Raw genomic sequence first — 10535 nt, forward strand, 5'->3', positions numbered from 1 at the left:
TTCCCTCTTTTCTCTCTTTTTTTACTATTATTTTTATTATTTTCTTTTTTTTGGTGGGCTTCTTTGGCCAATTTTTTTTTATTTGGGGTTCATTGGCCTCTTTTATTACTTCCTTACATGGGACAATGCTCTAATAATGATGATCATCACACTTTTATTTACTTACAACTTGATATTTAGAACAAAATATGAGTCTATATGAATGCCTCCGGCGGTGTACCGGAATGTGCAATCATCTAGCGTAGAAATGACATCAAAAAACGGACAATCCATGAGAACATCATGCCAGCTATCTTACGATCATGCCAAGCAATATCACAATGATGGTGCGTGTCATAATAAACAAAACGATGGAAGTTGCATGGCAATATATCTCGGAATGGCTACGGAAATGCCATAATAGGTAGGTATATTCGCTGTTTTGAGGAAGGATATATGGTGGGTGTAATGCACCGGCGAAAGTTGTGCGGTACTAGAGAGGCTAGCAATGGTGGAAGGATGAGAGTGTGTATAATCCATGGGCTCAACATTAGTCATTCAGAACTCACATACTTATTGCAAAAGTCTATTAGTCATCGAAACAAGGTACTCCATACGTGCATGCTACGGGAATCACAAATCTTAACACAAGTATTTCTACGAATACACAATTACTCAATAGCATGACTCTAATGTCACATCTTCATGTCGCAAAACTATTGCAAGGAATCAAACATATCATATACAGTGATCTACAGGTTTTATGTAGGATTTTATGACTAACCATGTGAATGACCAACTCCTGTTAACTCTCTAAATAGGTATAAGTGAAGCATGAGAGTTTAGTTATTTCTACAAAAGATATGCCCCGCTCTAACAAATATAAGTGAAGCAAAAGAGCATTCTACAAATGGCGGTTTTCTATGTGTAGGGAAACAGGCAATCCAAACTTCAAATGATATAAGTGAAGCAGATGAAGCATTCTATAAAGCCATACTCAAAAGATATAAGTGAAGTGCAAAGAGCATTCTATAAATCAACCAAGAACTATCTCATACCAGCATGGTGCATAAAATAAAAAGGAAAAATAAACATAAAAGACGCACCAAGAATTTGCACGTATCCTGTGACGAATAAAAATATAGCTCCGAGTAAAATTACCTATAGAATGTAGACGAAAGAGGGGATGCCTTCCGGGGCATCCCCAAGCTTAGACTCTTGAGTCTTCCTTGAATATTACCTTGGGGTGCCTCGGGCATCCCCAACCTTAGGCTCTTGCCTCTCCTTATTCCTTCATCCATCGTGGTCTCACCCACAACTTGAAAACTTCAATTACAGAAAACTCAACAAAACCTTCGTGAGATCCGTTAGTATAATAAAGTAAATCACCACTTTAAGTACTGTTGTTAACTCATTGCAAATTCATATTAGCATTATATATACTGTAATCCAACTTCACCATGGTTCATACCCCCCGATACTACCCATAGATTCATCAAAATAAGAGAACAATGCATAGAAAACAGAATCTGTCAAAAACAGAACAGTTTGTAGTAATCTGAACGTATACCACATTTATGATACTCCAAAAATTCTGAAACAACTATGCTAATTAAGGCAACTTGTATATCAATCAGCAGTAAAAAGAATCAACTCAATATCACTCTCTATATAGAAAGAAGAAATGATTCGTGAGTGCAAAGTTTTTGTCTTTTTTAGCATGATCAAACAACTATCACCCAAACTAATCATAAAGGCTTTACTTGGCACATTATTTTTATAATACAATGGAATTTTACAAGGGGATAAGTTTTTTTGCGAGAAGCTTCCATGAAAAATTCTACATTGTTTCCATGAGCATGAACACAAGTGTTTCAAGGTCAACCCTCACTTCCGCAATGCATCACCTTTCAATCGCTTCTCTTTTTGAAAAAGTTTTAAGTTCCCCCATATATATTTTTGTTTTTAAAATAAATAAAAGCACTCAACAGAACTAAATGACTCTCTGAAACTTCCGGGATGTCTCCCAGGCAGGGCTTTCTTTAATGCCATTATGCTAGGTATAAAGTGCTCAAGTAATGGATCCACCCGGATCCCAAGGTATATCAAAGCCAATTTTAATTAACAATGTTTTGTAATTTAGTAGTGAGCACAAGGTAACATATATCATGCAATGACGAAGTCTAACTCTCTTCCTATGCATTGGCATGTCATAAAACAATAATTCATGCACATCAAGTAAAGGCCAATACATAGCATAAGCAGTTTATTGCAATTTTATCGTATTGGAAGCATAGAGAGGTGGAGATGTAGTTCCTCTCTCGTAATAATTGCAAGTAGGAGCAGCAAGCACATGCATATTATATTCATCAAAATCATCATGCCTAATAGTAGAAGGCAACCCATCTATGTAATCCCTATAATAAGAGCAAACTTCTCCGATATAGTGCAGTTGGGAGAGTTCAAAACGATAGTAGGACTATCATAAGTGGGAGCAATAGCAACAATTTCATGTTTAACATAAGGAACTATAGCAAGTTCATCTTCATAAGCATCATTCATATTGGCATCATGGCCACAAGCATAGCAAGCATCAGGTTCATAAAAAAGGGATATTTCAAACGAATCCAACGGATCATAGCAATCAACATAGCATTCGTCCTTCGGTAAGTACGAAGGGAAATTAAACAATGTATGAGTTGAATAGTTACTCTCATTAGAAGGTGGGCATGGGTAGCTAGTCCACTCTTCCTCCTTTTGTTCTGCGCTCTCCTCGTCATCTTTTTCATCTAATGAACTCACACTTTTAGCATTTTCTTCTTCCATAGTTTCCTGCAAAATATTAGTCTCTTCTTGGGCAGTGCAGAATTTCTCCATAAATCGATCAATATGGGCATTATATTCATAATTAGTATAAAAATAACGAAGCATAACAAAATTTTCAGATCGGTAAGCAGCATCATCATTATCATCACACCTTTTAAACAAAGCTTCAATTTCATAAGCACCCATAAAAGCAACAAACTCTTCTATTTGTTCCACATCATAGTAATCATATATACCATTAGCATAAGAAGCCAAGGTTGCATTAGCATTAAATTTACAAGAAAAGGGAAGGTGTTGAGCCTTCATCCTAGAGCAACAAGTAACATCACATCTCGAGCATAGCTCCCGAGCATAGCTCCCGAGCATAGCATTTCAACATATGAATTTGATCCCATAATAGTTTCCCTTTTTGAGTCAAACGATAATCCCTAAAGTATTCACGTTGATCCAACGTCTATGCCATTATATAATTGAATTGAGTTTTCTCAGGATTATTAAAGAACTGCATAATATTTTCCACATAACGAGTTTCGAGGGTTTTAGGAGGTTCCCCATCTCCATGAGTAGCAAGTACACCTAATTTTTTTGGTAATTCGTGTTCCATATCCATAACTAAAGATAGAGAACAACTTAGAACAGCAAATAAATCTACTTAGTGATAAAGCAAACAAGCACACACGAGAATATTCACCCCACGCTATTTCTCCCCGGCAACGGCGCTAGAAAAAGTTCTTGATAACCCACAAGTATAGGGGATCAATTGTAGCCTTTTTCGATAATTAAGAGTGTCGAACCCAACGAGGAGCTAAAGGTAGGACAAATATTCCCTCAAGTTCTATCGACCACCGATACAACTATAAGCACACTTTGCGTTTGCTTTACTGAGAACAAGTATGAAACTAGAAGTACTTTGTAGGAGTGATAGGATAGGCTAGCAAAAAAATAAAGAACACGTAAGTAAAAACTAGGGGCTGCTAAGACAAACAAACAATTACGTTAGTTTAACGAGTGTGGAAAAGTGGTGGTAGGAGTTGCGGAATTGTCCCTAAGTAATTGACTACGTTACTAGACCGATTGATAGTTTTATGTGGAAGAGGCCACTGCTAGCTTGTCATCCCTTACTTGGAATTCTATGCATTTATGATTCGAACTATTAGCAAGCATCCGCAACTACTAACGTTCATTAAGGTAAAACCCAACCATAGCAATAAGATATATTGGTCCCCCTTCAATCCTGTATGCATCAATTTCTATGCTAGGCTGAAGGTTCTGTGACCCTTGCCCTACAATACATAGTCCTATCAACATACTACTAACCCTATGGTGTGATCCACGCGCGCGCTCATATGATGGGTGATATCCCACAAGTATAGCGGATCGCAACAGTTTTCGAGGGTAGAGTATTCAACCCAAATTTATTGATTCGACTCAAGGGGAAGCGAAAGAACATTCTCAAGTATTAGCAGTTGAGTTGTCAATTCAACCACACCTGAAAGATTTAGTGTCTACAGCAATGTATCAGTGGCAAGGTAGTATGATAGCAGCAGTAGCAATAATAACCAGTAGCAGCAAACTAACAGCAGTAGCAACAGAGTAACAGCAGTAGCAGTGACAGCAGTAGCGGCAAAGTAACGTAGCAAGGACCAGTAGGTAAAACTCTTAGGCACTGGACCAGTGATGGATGATTATGCCGGATGTGATTCATCATGTAACATCTATAACATGGAGACATAAGTAACTAGCTCCCATTCGTCAATCTAATGTAGGCATGTATTTCGTATGTAGTCATACGTGCTTAGGGAAAAGAACATGCATGACATCTATTGTCCATCCCTCCCGTGTCAGCGGGGTCCTAATGGGAACTACGGGATATTAAGGTTCTCCTTTTAATAAACAACCATACCAACGCATTAACACTTGGTGAATACATGAACTTCTCATACTATGGTCATCTCTGGGAGTGGTTCCGGCTATTGTCACTCCGGGGTTGCCGGGTCATAACACATAGTAGGTGACTACAACTTGCAAGATAGGATCTAAAACACACATATATTGGAGACAACATAATAGGGTCAGATCTGAAATCATGGCACTCGGGCCCTAGTGACAAGCATAAAGTATGGCAAAGTAGTAGCAACATCAATCTCAGAACATAGTGGATACTAGGGATCAATCCCCGTCAAAACTAACTCGATTACATGATAGATCTCATCCAACCCATCACCGTGCAGCAAGCCTACGATGAGATTACTCACGAATGGTGAAGAGCATCATGGAATTGGTGATGAAGCAAGGTTGATGATGACGATGGTGACGATGTCCCCTCTCCGGAGCCCAAAACAAACTCCAGATCTGCCCTCTAGAGGAAGAACAGGAGGTGGTGGCACCTCCATATCGTAAACCGCAATGAACTCTTCTCCCTGATTTTTTTCGGACGAAAGAGGTTATATAGAGCTGGAATTGGGGGCGGCGGAGTCCCGAGGGGCTCACAAACCCGCCAGCCCCGGCCAGGGGGGGCCCTGGTGGGCCTGTGGGCTCCTGACTCCGTCCCTCCAGTTGATTCTTGCACCAATATTATTTATATATTCTACAAAATTTTCTCGTAGATTTCCAGGTCATTCCGAGAACTTTTATTTCTGCGCAAAAACAACACCATGGCAATTCTGCTGAAAACAGCGTCAGTCCGGGTTAGTTCCATTCAAATCATGCAAATTAGAGTCCAAAACAAGGGCAAAAGAGTTCGGAAAAGTAGATACCATGGAGACGTATCAACTCCCCTAAGCTTAAAGCCTTGCTTATCGTCAAGCAATTCAGTTGACAAACTGAAAGAGACAAAAGAAAAACTTTGACAAACTCTGTTTGATCTTGTTGTTGCAACTATGTCTAACTCATATCCAGAATTTCAGCAAGATCATAAGCAAACCACAAAAGCAAATGACATCTAGGTCTCACGGTAAACTCATAATCAACTAGAGAGCAAATAACAATAAGTCTCAAACGTCAACACTTCAATCAAAACAATCATGAAGCAGTACGAACAGATGGTATCTCACTAGCTCTTTCTGAAATCGCAAAACATAAATGCAGAGCACCTTCAAAGACCAAGGGCTGACTAAACATTGTAAATCATGGCAAAGAAGATCGAGTCACAGTGATACTCAACACAGTTAAAAGCAAAGCATAAAAATTACAGAGGTGCTCTCTAATTGGTGCTTTTATAAGAGGAGGAGACTCAACAGGAAAATAAATAGACAGACCCTTCGTAGAGAGAAGCATTGATTTTGTAGAGGTGCGAGAGCTCAAGCTTTGAAAACAGAGATAATACTTTCATTGTCAACGCAATGACTAAGAGTTCTTACGATCTTCGACGCTACACATGCTATAGGAGGTTACCAAACAGAAAAGTAAACTTTTGACTCCCCCACCACCGATCAATCACACTACACGGCTAGACGAATCTTCGGGTACCGTCCATACCAACAACAATCCTGGGGGAGTTTTATTTGCAATTATCTTTTCGATTTGAGCATGGAACTGGCATTCCAATTACCGGCCCCTTTCTCGTGAATGATAGTGAATAAACACATATCGAGGATAACACACCTAGCATGGAAGATACTGATAGCCCCCTGTCACCACATGAGCAGTTCGGGCATGCAAAACATATTATTTCTTTAAGATTTAGAGAGTGGCACATGCAAATTTACTTGGAACGGCAGGTAGATACCGCATATAGGTAGGTATGGTGGACTCATATGGAACAACTTTGGGTTCATGGGAGTGGATGCACAAGCAGTATTCCCGCTTAGTACAAGTGAAGGCTAGCCAAAGATTGGGAAAGCGACCAACTAGAGAGCGACAACAGTCATCAAAATGCATTGAGATTGACTAACATTGTGTGCAAACATGAGTAGGACATAAATCACCATGAACATGAATATCATAGAGGCTGTGTTGATTTTGTTTCAACTACATGGATGAACATGCGCCAAGTCAAGCCACTTGAATCATTCAAAGGAGGATACCATCCTATCATACTACATCATAGTCATCTCAACATTCATGTGGGCATCCAAGACAAACCATTATAAGCTCCTAGCAAAGTAAGCATGGCATCGGCAACTATGATCTCTAAGTTGTCATTGCAAACATGTTTCTCTCACAACAAAGCTGAATCAGGAACAATGAGCTAGTCATATTTACAAAAACAAAATAGTTTGAGTTCATACCATCTTTTCCAGGCTCAGTCACTTCATCATATATCATCATTATTGCTTTTCACCTGCACGATCGAATAATGTGAACAATAATAAGAGTGCTCGTGCATTGGACTAAAGCTAGAATCTGCAGGAAAACACAAATGAGAAGACAAAGTAATATGGCTCTTTAACAGATAAGCAGATATGCATGCGAGAGCCACTAAACATTGTAACAATGGTCTTCTACCTTGACCCAAAGAAAAATAAAACTATTTACACGGGAAAGCTCCCAACAAGCAAAAGCAGAACAAGAAAATCTTTTTGGGTTTTCTCAAACTAGACAGGCACACAAAAAGAAAACGAGAAAAAGAATAAACTAACATGGATGATATAGTGGCAAAGTGTGAACACCGACGAACAAAGTGAAAGCATAAGCAAGAATGTAAAGTAGGTGAGAAACACATACTCCCCCAAGCTTAGGCTTTTGGCCTAAGTTGGTCTACTCCCATGGAGGGAAATAACCAGCTCCGGGGTACTCCGGAGATGACTGAGGATGCCACTGCTGTGTGAGCTCCTCTGGCATCCACTGATAAACCGGCGTCTAGTACTCGACTAGTTGCTTGGGCACGGACACCTGTGGTTGGGCTAGGCCCCAATATGCGTAGATGTCCGAGGGCATAATAATGTACCTGTCTGCATGAAGATTGAACAAAGAAGGAGCAGGCAAAGTAATAGTCTCACGAGTACCCTGACTAAATACCAGGTTATAAATCATCCTTCTATTTGTATCTCTATCAGGAAAGTCATGGCAAACCATGCTATCATAATCTAGATATTTCTCAGGAAGAAGAATCTCTTCTTCCTCGTCCAGTCTAATAGGTATCTCAAAGTGTCTAGCAAGACGAGTAGCATAGATACCTCCATAGACAACCCCTTTAGAACGGTTCGTGTTCAACCGTTGAGCTACTATAGCGCCCAAGCTATAAGTTTTATCGTTATAAAGGGCTTCGCGCAAGACCGCAAGATCTGGGGAACTATGTGACCCAGCTTTCTCACGGCCAATCAAACATGTTCCCACAAATAGTGAGAAGTACCGAAGCATGGGAAAATGAATGCTAGCAGCTCTAGCACAAGACACTCCTCTCTACTCTCCTACAACAATAGTATCGATGAAAGCTTCCAAGTCCCCTGGACGAGGTTCATGAATATCCCCAACGTACGGTAATTTGCAAACATTGCAAAAATCCTGGAGTGACATGCACTGGGGGATATCATAAAGTTTGAACTCAACCATAGGAGGATTCTTCCTCGCATAGAAGTTAAAGCTTTGTACGAAGATATTAGTGAGGAGGAGGTATTGCGGAAACTTTTCTTCAACGAAGGCGGTAAGGCTAGCGTTCTCCACCAAGTAGTAAAAGTTCTCACAAATTCCGGCGGCGCGTAAGAACACATCGCTTGGCCATTCGCACGCTCGAACTTCTGCAACTCAAGGGACCGGATACTTGGGCTTCTTCTCACTTCCATCATCCTTGGGGGAACGGCTTGAAGAGCCTCTTAAGAAGCTCCTCATCTTTTCCCTTTTCTATCTCTGAAAATTTCTGAATTTTTTAGTGATTCTAAGGAAAATTGAACAAGGCTCAACAAAACTCGTAGCAACTACTCCCACAAGTGCCTAGAGGCCATATTACGCATCAAAACTACTTGGGACCAGCTAGAATTAGCATGCAAAGCTCAAGAACATGGTCACCACGGCAGCAAAAATACGCGAAGTATAAGGCACTAGAGGAAAAACTAAGTGGAACAATGGAGGAGTCACTTACCAGGGAGAAGTTTCCCCAAAACAGTTCGGAGAATGGTGCTTTGAGCAAGGAGATAGAAAATCCCAGCAAGAGGAGCAAGAACACGGGTTTGAGCTGCGAAATGAGTTTTTCTGGAGGTAGGAGAAGTGGATGACTACTAGAATGAGTGGAGGGGGTGCGTGTAGGCCCCACAAGCCTGCCAGCCCCAGCCAGGGGGGTGGCCGGCCCTCCTGGGCTTGTGGCCCACTAGCGCATCTCCTAGACTAGCTTTTCGTCTCAGTATTTTTCAAAAATTCCAAAAAAAATCATACTTGATTTTCAGGACATTCGGAGAACTTTTATTTTCGGGGTACTTTTCTACGGGACGCTAAGACAGAAAACAAGGAAAACTAAACTAAACTTATCATTTTTCTTCTAAGCAACCGAAGGTGAAAGCTCGGAACAGAGGTTTGTGACTCCTCGATTCATCCTTCTCATGGTCATCGAAAGAAATCCGTCAATCAGGTTGATCAAGTCTCCTCGACAAACCTTTTCGAATCGCAAGAGAGAACGGAGAATTTTCGAATAGTCACTAGGTCACCTCAATGGGGATGTGTATCTCCCCAACAAGCAAAACATACTTCATCTTGACAGGAGGTATAGGGCATTCAAAGCTCCCAATAGGAATCATGAAGTTTTTTCGATAGCATTGATGCAATGTACTCGATATTGTTTCTTCGGAAAGTGCACCGTATGCTCATTACCATTGACATGGAAAGTGACATTGCCTTTGCTGCAATCTATAGTAGCCCCTGCGGTGTTTAAAAAGGGTCTTCCGAGGATCACCGCCATGGCATCGTCCTCGGGAATATCCAAGATAACAAAGTCTATCAAGATAGTGACATTGGCAACCACGACGAGCACATCCTCGCAAATGCCGATAGGGAAAGCAGTTGATTTGTCGGCCATTTGCACAGAGATTTCAGTGGGTGTCAATTTATCCAGTTCAAGCCTACAATACAGAGAGAGAGGCATAACACTAACACCGGCTCCAAGGTCGCATAAAGAAGTTCTAACGTAGTTACCTTGAATGGAGCAAGGTATAGTGGGCACACCGGGATCACCTAGTTTCTTAGGAGTTCCACCCTTGAAGGTATAGTTAGCAAGCATGGTGGAAATCTCAACCTCAGGTATCCTCCTCTTATTAGTAACAATATCCTTCATGTACTTAGCATACGGAGACATTTTGAGCATATCTGTCAAACTCATTTGTAGAAAGACAGGTCTAATCATTTCAACAAATCGCTCAAAATACTCACCATCCTTTTTCTTGGATGGTTTGGGAGGAAAGGGCATGGGTTTTTGAACCCATGGTACCCTTTCTTTACCATGCTAACTAGCAGCGAAGTCATTCTTATCGTATCTTCTATTCTTAGGCTGTGGGTTATCAAGATCAACAGGTTCAATCTCCACATCTTTATCACTGCTAGGTTGAGCATTAACATGAACATCACTATTGATATTATCATTAGGCTCATGTTCATCACCAGATTGTGTCTCAGCATCCGAAACAGAGACATCAGTTGGATTCTCAGGTGTATAAGCATCTGGGTTGCTAGCGTGCAGGTTCCTATCATATTTCTTCTTCTTTCTAGGATGACTAGGTGCATGAGTGCTACCTCCTTCAGAATCTTGTTCAATTCTCTTAGGATACAAGGGTTCATGGGTCATTCTACCGCCTCTAGTAACGACT

This window comes from Hordeum vulgare, chromosome 6H (genome assembly GCF_904849725.1).
Source record: "Hordeum vulgare subsp. vulgare chromosome 6H, MorexV3_pseudomolecules_assembly, whole genome shotgun sequence".
NCBI classification, from domain to species: Eukaryota; Viridiplantae; Streptophyta; class Magnoliopsida; order Poales; family Poaceae; genus Hordeum; species Hordeum vulgare.